This window comes from Ochotona princeps, chromosome 3 (genome assembly GCF_030435755.1).
Source record: "Ochotona princeps isolate mOchPri1 chromosome 3, mOchPri1.hap1, whole genome shotgun sequence".
In the NCBI taxonomy this organism is placed as follows: Eukaryota; Metazoa; Chordata; class Mammalia; order Lagomorpha; family Ochotonidae; genus Ochotona; species Ochotona princeps.
In genome coordinates this window covers 111,804,949-111,818,293 of record NC_080834.1, presented here as the reverse complement: position 1 = coordinate 111,818,293, position 13,345 = coordinate 111,804,949, and the positions used below count along the sequence as shown (strand labels likewise).

Here is a 13,345-nt window from a genome sequence, read left to right as displayed (position 1 = left end):
TAAATGATCTCTCTCAAAAGCAAGAAATAGAGTTGAATTCTTCCAAAAACTATTGCTTTTTTATTTCTTTAGCACTTTCTGTCATCTGATATATAAAATACTTACTGATACTGGGTTATTTGGTTTCTCCACCAACATTAAAATTTCAGTTCTGAGGAGGCAAGGAGCTGTCCTCATTCATTACTGTATTTGCAGCACTTGGTACAGGGTTGACTACTGAGTCCTCAATAAATATCAATGTATAACTTATTGAATGAATATTAATAACAGATGTATTTAGAAGCTATAAAAGTTGAAATCTGGTATATAATCATCTTTTGATAAATATGAAAGAGTTTTTTTGAAAGAGTCTGTATTCTATAGAAAATACATGATTCAGGCATATTTATTTCACCTATAATCAAAAGTATGTAAATGAAATCAGATAATCAAAATTCTCCATGTTGATCTATATTTTCTCACATAATCTGTCAAACACTCAAAAATTTATATTAAGTACTCTCCAATGTATTTCTGCAGGTGTTACTTGTTTTATTTTAAAATTATTATATCCCTAGGAGTTTTGCTTTACATATTCCAGTGTTACTCTCTGTGCTAGGTGAGGAATAGTGACAGCTATTGCCTTTAAAGTGTGTAATACAGATTCAAAAAATGTTACTCTTTAGAAATAAAAATTATTAAATTCAATGCTTTGTTTCTTGGTTTATCTTGTGTAAATGTAATGTTGGCGTTACTACTTTTTGGTTTGGCTTTGTAGATAATTCCCAGGTTACAATGGCTCAACATACATTTTTTTTTCTTTTATAATATGATGAATGCAATATGCTTTCCTATAGAAACCATGTTTCATGTTCTCAGTTCTGCTCTTTTCCTAGACTAGTTACATGCACCCAAAATGGTACTCTGTCCTAATGCTGGGCAAAGGCAGGGAGCCACAACTCAGCCAACTGTGTAACCATGAGGATAAACAACCCTACAGTGAGGTTAAGTTACATGGATTAGCTGATTAGGGGCATTAAATGCATTTTAGACTTTATTTTCAACCAATGATGAGTTTGTCAAGAAGTAGCCATGTCATCAAGTGCAATTTTTGGTTGATTTTATATGTTTTGAATGTGTTATTTCAACTTATATATATCTAGATTTTATTTATCAATCATAAATAATTCAAATTTTAAAGTAGAATTTTTCCATATGTATTTATTTTCATTACTCTGTCCTCATTTTTATATAGTTTTTATTTATGATCTTGGCTGGCATTTTATAAATTTATTTTATACATTGCGTATATTTATTTTATTTTTCCAGTGAGTACAAATACGCCAAATAGGGTCACAGAAGGTGGTTAAGAACTCGCATTTACTTTTACCATATTGGTTACTCATTACTATGTCAATTAATTCCATAATGATGTAAATTTTTGCTGATGGTATGTTGGAGTTTTTAATTGATCGGGATGACACTCTGCTGGCTCTGTCTTCAGACCAGAGAGGGTATACCTAAGAAGCCGTTGAACTTGACTGGACAATATGTTTGGTATATGCTTGCAATGGGGGAATCTCAACTGAACTTGAACTGTGGTTATGCAACAAGGTGGAGGAATCCACCATGGTGGGAAGGTTTGTGGAGGGGGGGTAGAATCCAAGTACCTATGAAACTGTGTTACATAATACAATGTAATTAATGAATTAAAAATAACAAATAAATTTAAAGAAAAACAAATACGCCAAATATACTAAATAAATAAATACATATATACATATACACATTGTAATTCCAACTCAAGTTTATTAATTTATTTACCCATCAATGTTTATTGAGCACAGATGGTGCAATAGGAGAGATTTTAGGAAGTTGAGATACATCAGAAAAAACACACAAAATGAGGGTCAGCATATTGCCAAATGTTAGCATGCTGCTTGGTGCCTGTTTATACACCCACATTGGAGTATGTAGATTCTAGGCCCAGTTCTATTCCTGATCCCAGTCTCCTTCTAGTTCTGCACCCTGAGAGGCAGCAGATGTCACCTCAAGCATTTGGTTCCTTGCCACCCCCCTGAAAGACCAAGATCCTAGCATCAACCTGGTCCACACCCAGCTCCTGAAAGCAATTTAGGGAGTGAATCAGCAAATGGGAATTCTCCCTCTATCTCCTGGTTGTTGTTTTTGTCTCTTTTGTATTTTTTGGCTGACTTGCTGGTTTGCTTTAAAGATTTTTGTTGTTGTTGTTAGTAAACATACCTACATGGAGGAGGAAAGATGAAGATCTTTTATCTGCTGGTTCACTCTTCCAAATGGCCAAGAGCTGAACCATGAGCCATCTTGAAGTCTCCCTTACAGATGTAAGGTCCCAAGGCTTTGAGCCATCTTCTGCTACTTTCTAAGGTCACAAGCAGGGAGCTGGATGGAGTGTAACAGGCAAGACACAAACCAGTGGCATACGGGATGCTGGCACTTGCAGGTGTAGGATTAAGTGACTGAACCATCATCCTTCCCCTCTCCTCTGTTCTTACCTATCCTACTCTTGCATATCTCTTTGCCTTTTAAATGATAAACTAAATAAGTCGTTTTAAAAATAATCCTTTGAAATTATACAGATACCAGAATATACGTTTTAGAAACTGACATCCTTCATAAAAGAGACAGACAGAGGTATAAATCAGCTTAGAGAAAATACAATGAAATATGTATTTTTAAATAATTGTTTTTAAAATTAGGAATTCTTTCTTTCCCATAGTAAATTACTGATAAAACAAAAAGCTGAACTTTATTTTTTTCACAATTTCATGGAAGGTAGTGCAAATATTTTACCTTCATTTTTATCCCTTGCTGTCCGAATTCAAAGCCTTTGTTAATAAAACATATACACTTATTCATTAAATTCTACATTTTTATTCTTAAGTCATACAACTATTTTTCCAACCCTATGTTTTCTATTTTGTTCACATGTTTATAGATATTTGCTCAACTATATTTGTCAATATATCATACCAAATCAATGTTATAATTTTCATTTTTGGTAAAATGTTTTGATTTATCATGTAGATGATATTATCTTAAAGTAATACCTGCAAATTGGATATCATTTTCTAGTCAAGTTCATCTGAAATTATCATTCGGTTGTGCTCCTATCTGAATACATTTCTATCAGAATAATTGCTAGGTGATAAAGCCAATGTTCTTCCCGGAAAAATTTTTTGCAACACTTTCCATTTTTTTCAGCTATTTCATATGTCAAAGAAGTTTCCAGGTAGAGTTTTATCTCTTTTTAGAAATAACTTTATGCTCATTGGATGACAGTATGATATATTAGCTATTGTTGTGATTCATATATTTTCTTCTGGTGATTATGTATTTTTTTTTCACAATAATGCATTTGACTAAGGAGAACTCTTTTTTATGAAAAAGCAGCTTTATTAAGATCTAAGTTACATATAATAAAATTTGTTTTTTAATTTAACTTTTTAATAAGGATGATTTTTATTTATAGCTGACATAAAAATTGTACCTATTTATGGGATACCATGTGATGTTTTGATGCAAGTTGGCATTGTGTCATGTCCAATCTGGATAAATATATATATATATATATATATATATATATATATATATATATATATCAAGTATATCAAGTGTACAATTGGTGGGCTTTTTTTGTTTTGTCTTCGGGGAGTTTTTTTTCCATTTGCATAAGTTTTTTGGGGTGATTTCTTTTTCTTTTATTACATTGCATTATGTAACACAGTTTTATAGGTACTGGGATTCCCCCCACCCCTCCCCAAACCCTCCCCCCCCATGGTGGATTCCTCCACCTTGCTGCATTGCCACAGTTCAAGTTCAGTTGAGATTCCCTCATTGCAAGCATATACCAAGCATAGAGTCCAGCATCTTATTGTCCAGATAAGTTCAACGGTTTCTTGGGGAGACCATCTCTGGTCTGAAGGTAGAGCTGGTAGAGTGTCATCCCGATCAATTAAAAGCCCCAACATAACATCAGCAACAATTCATAACGTTATGGAATTAGTGGACAGAGCATTGAGTAACCAATATGTTAAAAAAAATACAAGTTCTTAACCACATGAAGTTGAAATAATATTACATTTTACAGGTACTATTTTTCATATTGACATCATATCATCTTAAATTAAGGCAAATGTGGTATCTAACCTTTTGGGATTGGCTCATTTCCCTTAGCATTATGGTTTCCAGTTGGTCCCGTTTGGCCATAAAGAACTGCATTTTGTTTTTTTTTTAATATCTGAGTAGTATTCCATGGAGTAGGTGAACCATAACTTCCTTATCCAGTCTTTCGTTGATGGGCATTTCAGTTGCTTCCATGTTTTTGCAATTACTAATTGTGCTGCTATGAACATAGGAGTGCATGTTGGTTTCTCATAAAACAGGTGTTTGGGATATGTTCCTAGGAGTGCTATTGCTGGATCATACGGTATGTCGATTTTGAGTTGTTTGGGTGTTCTCCATACTGATTTCCATAGAGGCTTACCAACCTGCAGCCCCACCAACAGTGGAGTAGGGTTCCCTTTGCCCCGCATCCTCACCAGCAAGTGTTGTTGGTGGTTTTTTTTTTTTTTTTTTTTTTTTAATGTGGGCCAATCTTACTGGTGTTAGGTGGTATCTCATTGATGTCTTAATTTGGATTTCCCTTATTGCCAAGGAACTTGAGCATTTTTTCATAGGTTTGTTTGCCATTTTGGTTTGTTCCTTAGTGAAATGTCTGCCCATTTCCCGTGCCCATTTCTTGAGTGGCTTGTTTCTTTTCTTTTGGTATTTTGGTTGTTTTGAAGTTCTTTGTATATTCTGGAGATTAGCCCTCTATCACCTACATAGTGCGCGAAGATCTCCCATTCTGTAGGTTGCTTTTTTACTTTGTTGATTGTTTCCCTTGCTATACAGAAGCTTCTTAGTTTGATGCGGTCCCATTTGTTTATTCTGGTCTTGATTGCTATTATTTTGGTGTCCTTTTTAGGAAGTCAAGACCTACCCCTAGATCTTGCAGGGTATTTTTCAACATTTTCTTCCAAAAGCTTGAAGGTTTCTGGATGTAGGTTTAGGTCTTTTATCCATGTAGATTTGATCTTAGTGTATGGTGAGAGATGTGGGTCTATCTTCTTGTTTCTGCAGGTTATCAACCAGCTGTAACTTCTGCATTCATTTGTTTTCTTTTAAACTCAAGGAGGTATTATCCAAGTACCAGACTTTTGTTTGGCTGCTTCTTTTTGATCTTGCTAATCTTCACTTGCTAATTGCATCTTGTACAATTGCCCTGAGAATAACCTGAGTGAAACCTGCACTACAGCTAAGGTGAAAGGGTCATTTTCCTGGTTTCCACTTTCTGGTTTTCATTTTCACATCTTTTTCCTTTTCTTCCAATTATAATAGTTTGTTAATTTTCTCTTAATCCTATAGATACCATTTTCAATTTTTATATTTCCTCATAATTTTGAATGCAATTTCAGTACAGTTTTGTATTCTACTGATAACACAAAATAGTATTGTTTATATTCATAATTTCATCCCCATAGTAAATTATTTAAGAGATAAGCACACTCAGTTTTAGAGATAATTTCTACATTTGGTATACTTAAGTATCATTGAAGGAAAATTATTTACTTTCATATGATTTGCTATTTAAATGTTAATGAGATGTCTTCTCCATGGTATTTGACTTCCTGGGAACTCATCAAAAACCTGTATTGTACCTACTGCCAATAAACAGCACGATATAATAATCCTGAAGACGTACAGGTTTCTTTCAATTAGCAATAATCGCGCCTCGGATAAACCTCATTGGCTACGATACTGCCACTGTGCAAAGCTTGACGTACAGGTTTCTACGGCGCCTTCTAGTGTGCTGATCTTTCCTTGAAGCTTTTGCTCCAGCAATTAAGAAGAGTAAGTCCTGCTGATGGGGTCTAAACACCAGAATTCAGCCAAACCTAATGCTCTCATTATATAAATAAAAAATCAACCATACGGTTGTTATTTTTGTTTGACACATTTTGAATTTGCGTTCTTTTATGAGTGGAGAGATTACCAGTGAAGAAGAGTTATTTCTCTCTTATCTGCTTTAGAATGTCAGAAACAGCAGTACACAATAAAATATTAGCTGTTAAAAACTGACTTCAGGATAGTCCATATCAATGAGCTATCCAACTTAGATCTGAGAACAGGGTTTGGCCGATGGACCAGTGACCTGGTAGGATTTAGAATAAGTCTGATCACAATTTCACACTCTCCAAGATAGCATGCTTAAATAAAAGGCAAAAGTACATTGAAAATGAAGATACTTTCCTTTTTAAATATGTTATCAAAGAAGAAAACAACAGACCTCTGAAAATAATATAGATGCCAGAATATAATTTTAGAAATTGATATTCTTTATCGAATAGTTAGTACAGTATGTCTGAGACAGAGGTATAAATCAAGTTGGAGAAAATGCAATGAATTAAAAAGACTTCAGGCTCATATTTAAAAAAAATGTGTGAGTAGGATGTGAAAGGATCAAGAGAAATGATAATGGCAGGTTCTAAATCCACAATGGTTGATGCTTGTAAAAAATAAAGTCAATATAGTAAAAGACTGATTCACTCTGTGGAAATCATGCTTTAAAAGCTTACTTATAATGTAGAAAAAAATAAAATACAGATGAAAAGAGAGAGAAAATGATAGGTATGATAATAAAAGCATGAAAATCTAACTGTAGAATAGTAAAGTTTCAAAGAAAGATATAAAACCCTAACAGAAATATAATGAAATTCATTATGAAGAACTTTCTTGAATTTAAAAATTAGTTCAAGCATGCAGATTGAAAGAGCTCTCCTTGAAATAGGCAAGGACTAAAAAGAGATACCAAAATATAAACAAACTCTGAAAATTATTTTGAATGACAAAGTTTTGATTATAAGTACATGGTCTTATTATCTGGGCCCTAAGTAACAAAAATTTTAGTTTTATACAGAAGAAAATTAAACGAACAACAGAATCCATGGAAAAGAACAAAGTCACATGACCCCAGCCCTCTTGGCAACTTTATTACAGAAGGCAACAGCACAGCATTCACGAAGTTTTAGGTTAAAGCATCAAAATGCAAGGATGTTAGTCAACAAAAATTCTATTCTAAAATATCATATATATGTATATTGAAAATATAGTATATTTACATAAGTAGATAAATGTGTACTTCTTGAAATAAAGCATATTTTAAGTATGCATTTAAGAGGATTTCTGAGTGTGCTCATTGTTCCAGACCAACCAGGCAATCCAGGTGTCGCATTTCCCACCAGGGCTTTTCCCACAGCCCCGGGGCGATCCCGGGATCTCCCATTTTCCCAAGTCTATTCTGCTCCCACACTTCACTGTTTCCAAGATGTGGGGGTTTTTTTTTTGCCACATTTTCTAATTCACCACTGAGATGGGTTGCTCTTAAGCTGATAACCATATAAAATCATAGGCACTAATCTCATCTAACACTTGCTAAAGTAGCAAAACTTAACTTCCAAAGTTCTATGTGCTTTAGAATACTACATGATTATTTTTGTTTGTGTTTTCCCTCCAGTAAAGCAAAGGTCAGGAAATCCCATTATATTAATTTTAATTTCCAGAAAATGTGATCACAACTAATTACATCTATTAAAAACATTTACTTTACAAATGGTTTTCAAGTGCTTTACTTTCTGAAACTTAATTGATTTTATACATGAGGAGAAACTACAGGAAACAGAGTTCTTCCATACATAACAACCCAAAGCGGGGTAGGGCCTGGCCAGGTGAAAGAAGCCCAGAAGTCAATCCAGGTCCCCAAAATGAGTGCCGAATATGTTACCATTTTAGTTCTTCCCTGTCCGCTTCCTGTGGGTGCATGAGCAGGAAGCCAGAAAGGGAGGGGAGCAGAATCTGGACCAGACATTCGGATGTGGAGCGCAGCCACCATATCTGAAGGGCTATGCACATGTCCACACTCGAATTGCTCTCTGATGTACAAGGAACAATTCATTTTTTTAAAGATTTATTTATTTTTATTGGAAAGGCATATATACAGAGAGGAGAAGGGACAGAGAGGAAGATCTTCCACCCGATGATTCACTCCCCAAGTGACTGCAAAGGCCGAAGCTGCACCAATTCGAAGCCAGGAGCCAGGAGCTCCTCCGGGTCTCACACACAGGTGGAGGGTCCCAAGGTTTTGGTCCGTCTTTGACTGCTTTCCCAGGTCACAAGCAGGGAGCTGGATGGGAAGTGGAGCTGCCAGGATTAGAACCGGTACCCAAATGGGATCCGGGCACATTCAAGGTGAGGACTTTAGCTGCTAGGCCACACACCAGGCCCAACAATTCATGTTTATGTTTTATATTTTCATCAACATTTTAATTTTTAAATTCAAGCTTTACTTGGTTTAATGTATTTTTTATGTTTGCTAGCGTTTGTTTTTTTTTTTTTTTTAATTTGGTTTTCATCTTCGACCTTTTCTGTTTTCTTTTTTGGGAACAAACTTCATGTGTTTTACAGAGTTTGAAGAGGATACTACTTCCCACTTTACCGTCCCTCACTCACACTCCACTGCCTCCTTTTCTTGTATTTCTTTCGATTTTTACAATGACATTCTTCACAACCATAAGTTAAAGCCTCCATTAAAGATAGAATTCAACAGTAGAAAAACCACTATTCCTTACGTGTATAGACAGGCACTGTAAGATAATTAAATCTGAAACAAAATTTCAATGTCACTCATATATAGCACATTTTTCTTTTAATCTGTTTTTAGATTGAATTAAAAGATAGCTGTTACAAAGTAAAAAAAAAAAGTATTTGCCAAGCCAAGTGTTAAATTTACAGTTCTGAGCCAAGAGTTGCTAGCTGAGTTTTCTAACCATTGTTCAAGCATGCACTAATTTATGAATGCAAAATGCACACCTATTGGTACCTAATTTAAGATTCAAATAAAAATCTTCAAGGTTTTTATCCTCAAGGATTTTGTTGTTTGTTTCTGTGAAACACAGACACCTATCCTTGTCACTGTGAGTGTGATGGCCACCACTTCATAAAATACTCCTTAACAGGATGAAAGATTTTAGCCATGGTCTCTAGAGACCAAGTTGGCTTCCAAATGCAGACTCCACTACTTACCAGCTGTGTGATTTTAAGCTGGAGATAATAAGAGGCTGAAGAGGTTAATCAAGATTGAATGAGTCAGCATTTGTAATTGCAGGTTGCTTGATACAGTACAAATGATCCATAGTTGTTAAACAATATCCAGCATGATAAATTTTACAATCACTTCACATCCTCTAAGACTGTTGTCAGAGTTTAATGCCCAGCTTTAATTTTCATTGTCATTTCAAGCTTTGCACTTCCTCTACATTGTTTTCCTTATTCCAGGCAAAGATGAAATGTGGGCGTTGTGGGGAAGAGGGGCTTATTTTGTGAGTTACCTTTTCTAATAACAAGTCTCACAAAACTAAGTAAGGCAGCTCTAGGCAGCCCCAACCCACTGGTGCATTTAACATTAACAGATATTTCTAAAGTATGGCCTTTGCCTGCTGCTTTGATAACCCCTTGCTTGAAGAAAGAAAGAGATCATATTTAAATTCCTCCCTTTGAACATGCTTTTCTTCCCAGATTCAGGGCTCACAGAATGACTTGACTTGGCTTTTGAGGCTTGTGGGAGGGCAGGCTGGAGACTGAGTCACTATGGCAATGACAGGTTTAAATAAACAGTGTCAGCCGTATAAATAGGCTGCTGCCACAAAGCAAGGCTTCTAATCCAAACCCAGACCCACATTTTACTGACTGTAACCGCAGAATTATTTTTTTTTACCAAGTATTAAATTAACTGGTCCCTACTCATGGGCTTTTCTGTCTTGAAATCTCTTCAGAATCTCCTATTTGTAATACTTTTTCTATCTTACTATCCCCTTAAATACTTTTAATGTTATCTGAAATTTGCAGATTGCTCATGTTGCAGATTCTCATCAAGTGTAATACATCACATACAACATTTTGGTCAATGACAACATATAAATTTGTGACGGTAGTTCCATGAGATTCTATGATCTAATGATGCCATAGCCTTGTTGGTTTGTATAAGGGCACTGGCAATGTTTCACAAAGATGAAACCACCTAATGACATATTTCCCAGAATCTATGTGCTGTGTCCTGCATAGCATGAACCAGAGGTTGAAATGGGACATATAAGGAGAAAAGAAATGAATACAAGTTAGCAGGATGCCAGAGGAATCCTCTCTCGGTGAGATTGGATCAATCCAATGCCTGTCCCAGCACATGGGGAATCATGTTTCACGTTGACTTTATACACCTGTGGGTCTCTTGTTCCCTGATTAATCAGTATCCCAGCCAGGAGATCCACAGGTGGATCATCACATGCCCATGGAGAGGAGGAGAGCAGAACACTGGGTCAGTTACCTTGGGGATGTGTGCCGTCTTGGGTTCTGGCTTTGCCAACCATAGGCCTTGTCAACGCAACATCATGTTGACAGCTTCCATTCGCAGACACCTGGCCCTGGTCTATTTCTGTCCTCCTCTGGCTACTGACCTCTGAAATCTGAGCCTGTTATAGTAAGAACACCTGCATCCGAAGGCCTTGGCTTTTGATGCATTACTGCTTTAAGTCAGGAACACCACAGCAAAAAAATTAGTAATTGCTGTAATACTGCAACAATGTGGAGAAATCCAGCATGGCGGGGAGGGAATGGGGAGGGTTCGGGGAATCCCAGAGCCTGTGAAACTGTGTCATAAAATGAAATTAACATTGCTTATAACACTACCCCCTTTATTAAGGAACTCATGGCTGCAAATAATTCTTTATTATCAACTTATTCCATGCAGAGTAAAACACTGTTCGAAGTGCTGGCACTGAATTGTACTAACTTCCTCTAAAGATGACAGCTGCCCTGAGAATACACAGTTAATGCATGTTCAGCACAGATCATTCTTACAGCAACCCACTGAGGTATTGCCCCATTTTGCAGAGAACATTATTTAGAGAAGTTTTCAAGTTCTGCCCAAATTCACACTGCTGCCTGGTGACAGAACTCACATTTGGACTTAGTCATTCCAACTTTTTTTTTTAAGTCCAGCCTCTCCAACACTTCCACCTTTACAAGGAAAGGGAAAAAGCTAAAGTATCTCACTTGTGTTTCATTTTTGTCTTTCACTGCCAAGAATAAATGAGTCTTACTGATAGGAGACTCCCTTCTTTTTTAATAAAATAAATGTGTTTCTTTATGTTTTGGTTCATTTTTCTTCTACTAGGAACTAAGGAGGAAAATCGTAGCAGTTTCTGTAGACTATTTTTAGTTATATGTATTTTTAAACGTAGTAATTCTTAGCCACTTAGACACTTAAAGTAGAAAGTACTACTTTGAGAACAGATAATCAAGTGATAATCCACCTGCTTAATTTGCAGAGTTTAAAAAGGTCAAATATTATGCACACAATTTTCCACATGATGCTTGTCATCTACCAAGACTTAAAATTTTAGTTTGGGGAAAACAGTAATTAAGAATCTGCTCTTTCTTAAATACAAACACTACATTTTCTCCTTGTTGAAAGTTGTGCTTGTTCTTTGAGGTGGAAACACAATGCAGAACATTTAAATTGCATTATTATCCCCTAAATGCTTTCTTCGGGTTACTTTATTGAACAAAATGCCTCTTAATGCTAAGTACAAGAGTTGAAATAAAAGGGAAAAAATGTCAGCCCAATAGAAAAATAGATGATTAAAATTGATTATTACTGTGAAGTAGTTGTGGTACGGAGAATTTTCAAAAGGGGAAGTTCACAGATGTGTAAAATAGGTGTATTGAGTCTTTTAAAATGCAAGTGTAGAGTACTGCTAGTTTCTGACCAGATATGAGGACAAGAGGTGACAGAGAGACCCCCATTAAAATGCTTGGTGAACACTCCAGAGGCTGGCTTTGAGTTAATCGGTAATTTTTCACCGACGACATCTAATCTATGAGTATAAATTACTTTGCACTCTTATTATTCCTTAATTGAAGTGCACCAATGTGAAATTGCCATAGATGTCGCAGGAATGATTCTAGCCTCAATTAACTTGTGTGGAATTGAAGCCCTTTATTCCCTGAACTGGGACTATTGTCTGACATCTTGTATTTATTTAAATTGTTGCTAGAAAATTAGAGGGAGACTGTGTGTGACTAGGTGTTTTATAAGGACGTTCTGTAGCCAAAAAGCATCCACACAATCTATTTCTATTTTAATCTATGCCCATCTGATGCAGCTGTTTTGTGTAACAGATGTGCAGCCAGCAGTAGTTTAATCTCCCAAGATTCCATTTGTGAACCGGAGATTAATAGCACTCATTTTTTTTCCAAAGTGGCATTTAGAGTCTCTGTGATTTTTAATTCAAAAGCCAACCACTCTTATTTTTTAAACTAATTCTACATAGCTGCTGTTGCTGTTTGATATATAAAACATGATCTGTATTTTCTCTCTTAATTATACAAAGGGGAAACAAGAGTAAACTGAACATTCTAAATTCCATGTTAAGAATTCTTAGATCTGCTGAAACAGTGTACTGTCCATAGCCATCAGATATTAATGGGAACTTGGTTTAAACTATTTTGTTCTATTCATGAGTTTAATGTTTAAAAATATTTGTATGTAATGGGAATTAATAAACCATGAAAGGTGTTCATCTTTAACATTGTACTAGCTGAATATCTGACAACTGAAAGTATTTCCACCAAGACTATAAAATACTGCCACTGTTCCTCAGTTCTTCACTTTCCTAGCAACTATGAATATCAATGATATTGTCTAATTCCAGGTGTTTTCTAAAAATGCATTTTACAAGATCCTGTAATAAAAATTAAAAGGTTTATTTTAACTAAATACCCTGATCAATTATTTATCATATTTGAAAGACCCATAAACAATCTTGAATATTGTCACCAAAACTGTACTATTAGATAAAAAATGTTGCATAAGATGATAGCCTAAGAACTTAATATGGAACCAAATTAATGTAACTTGGAAATTTTGCTAAAAGACAATACTCTAGTCTTAAAAGCATTATGTCAAGTTTTGAATTATCTTTTTTTTAGTAAAAGATGATTAGGATGACTTTAGTCCCAATTTTAACAAGACCATATTCTGCAATCTGGAGGAAGCAGACTATATTACTTATGCGTGAGTGGACCATGGTGGTTTGCAGTTGAGAAAAGCAGGTCTTGATAATTAGCATAAGACCTATCAATGATGATGGAATCAGCAGAAACCAAAGGGCAAAGCAGCTTGCTGTTGGAAGAGGACCCTGTAAATTCAGCTAAGCCAAGAAAACATCTA

The 13,345-nt window shown here is 35.5% G+C and overlaps 1 protein-coding gene and 1 pseudogene across 1 annotated transcript in view; one reads left to right on the top strand and one right to left on the bottom strand.

Moving 5' to 3' along the window:
• The window catches only part of NLGN1 (neuroligin 1), a 691,248-nt gene that overhangs the window by 652,764 nt on the left and 25,139 nt on the right, over window positions 1-13,345 (top strand). The gene's annotated exons all lie outside the window — the stretch shown is intronic.
• On the bottom strand, window positions 5,687-5,838 carry LOC118758912 (U4 spliceosomal RNA; annotated as a pseudogene).